The following is a 2364-nucleotide window of genomic DNA, read 5'->3' as shown; positions in this document are numbered from 1 at the left end:
GCATTTGTACATAGGGATGCGAAACCTATTTCTGACAAAAAAAAAGTTTTGTATAATAGTTACTAAATCATTTTTTCTGTTTTGATAAAATATGGTTTTCATTAATGATATTTGTTCAATAAAAAAAAAAAAAAATCAAAAGGAAAAATAATACCAAAGAGGACCTAAATTTTTCAAGATTTCATTGTTGATAGCTGCACTCTATGATTATTAGATCTGGCTGTATGGCTTAAAACTGCATTCCTCGATCATTATCTTGAGAAGATTGTTAAAAGGGTTTTACTTTTCTAGTTAAGAGAAACAATGTGTGCACCCTATTGAGTTCTAATTATGGTTCAACCAGCTTCTAGGAACTAGAACTTTCAGTTTGATAACAAACGATCAACTATGCAATTATAAAAAGTTAAGTGGGAGTACAACATAATACATGATAGGATTCCTCTCCATAGAGCCCATAGACCATAGAGTGATCTCACAGATAAGGTGACCTCAAGACGTGTACCCGGGTCCTCTCAGTTATGGGATCACTCAATGGTCCATAGGCTCTATGGAGAGGACTTGGATCCCATAATATGTTATTCTATATGATCTTGTTGATGGGGAATGACGTGGGTGTACTAGTATTTATTGAAATATGATCTTCTAATTTCTTATTAAAGGATCTTGGAAAAGCCAGTTACATTTTTGAGACTAAACTTGTGAGAAATCACAAAAAGGATAAAAGGATGTTAGGCTTATCTCAATCAAATTGACTTGAATCTGATTGCATTAAAATTTCAACTTAATGAAAAGAAATGCTATTTTTTTTTGTGGGGGGCATTGTATTCGAGTTTCAATGTCCTTAGATTCCAAGCAAAAATTAACTATAGATTTCACTATAATAGTGGAACATCTGGCGGTCTATAAGTAGCTAGAGTGTTTTAGTTAGGAGGTGTTCTTCTCTAATCTGGACATGGTTCTTAAGCTTGTAAAAATAACATATTGTTCAGTTATGTGATAATAAGGCAGGGTTTATAAGAAATTCACAATTCTCATTATAGAAATAATCAAGCAAGCTGATGAGATTGATTGAAGGGATAATCTCTCAGTTCCCTTGACTAAGGGGATTGGTAGAGGATATAGACATGATTAGAACATGTGGATAAGGTATTTTCTTTGATGTACAAGTAGAATCGAAATCCCCTACTACATTTGACATTGGCGGAGGCTAGCAGAGGGATTGTTCAATGCCGACATGTACGGCGGATTGAAGAGAAACGGTCTGAAAATTGGTTTCCCGGTGCGACCCAGTTTAAGGAAGTCGACCAAAACTGAACTCATAATGTCCAAAACCCCATCCCCAAAACCTATCTCTTATCTCTTCTTCTTCTTCTGATTGAAGAGAAATGGTTTGAGGGTTTGTTGAGAGGAGAAAACGGTCGTCTACTTCATCTCTCTCATTCGAACGATCAATTGTCTCTGTTGCTGCCGAAAATCCGTATGAACTGATCCTGCACAATTACAGAAGGCAGAGGCCCAGATGTTTATCCGGGGTTAGTCCTCCGACGCCCAAGTTAGAGATCGGTCGCACAGCTTTTCACAAGGGTAATGGTGTGGGTTTTTCTGCTTACCTTTTTTCCTCCGCTCGGGCCCTCTCTTATAGTCCTTAGGGTTTAGGGTTTCTCTTTTCCTTGGAGGAGTCCTCCTCGGGTCCGCCTCCTTTCCTTTTCGAGTCCTACTCGGATACGTCTTATCCCCTTCGTGGGGAATATTCTCTTCACACGGTTGACTCGGTCAGACTCCTTGCAGCCTCTAACAGGTGAGCGACACGTGTCCTTTCCTTAGATACCACGTGTTCTTACCCTACTGGGCAATCAATTTGGCCATATCAGTAGCCCCCTTTCTCTCACCAGGAGGCTCTTCCTGTGGGAGTAATCAAGTTTTTTGACATTTTCTCTCATTCATGGGTCCCTTAGGCCTTATTCCTTCGGCCCCGGCTTTAGTTTTGCTTGCGATCGGAACCTTCGGTCAGGTCCATTGGTCAAGCCAGCTCGGCCTTTCTATGAGCCCCCAACCGAGGTGATGACCTTCGGTTAGGTCTGCTTGGCCTTAGCTGGAGCTCCCAACCAAGGAAAGGACCTTCTGTCAAGTCCGCTCGACCTCTATTTAAACTCCCAACCGAGGTAAGGACCTTCGGTCAGGTCTGCTCGGCCTCTGCCTGAACTCCCAACCGAGGTAAGGACCTTCGGTCAGGTCCGCTCGGCCTTTTTCTGAAGCCTCCTGCTGAGGTTGTGACCTTCGGTCAGGTCAACTCGGCCTTATCCAAAGCCCCCAACCTAGGTAAGGACCTTCGGTCAGGTCCTCTCGGCCTCTGCCTGAACTCCC

This window comes from Macadamia integrifolia, chromosome 2 (genome assembly GCF_013358625.1).
Source record: "Macadamia integrifolia cultivar HAES 741 chromosome 2, SCU_Mint_v3, whole genome shotgun sequence".
Lineage (NCBI taxonomy): Eukaryota > Viridiplantae > Streptophyta > Magnoliopsida > Proteales > Proteaceae > Macadamia > Macadamia integrifolia.
This window is presented reverse-complemented; position numbering follows the sequence as displayed.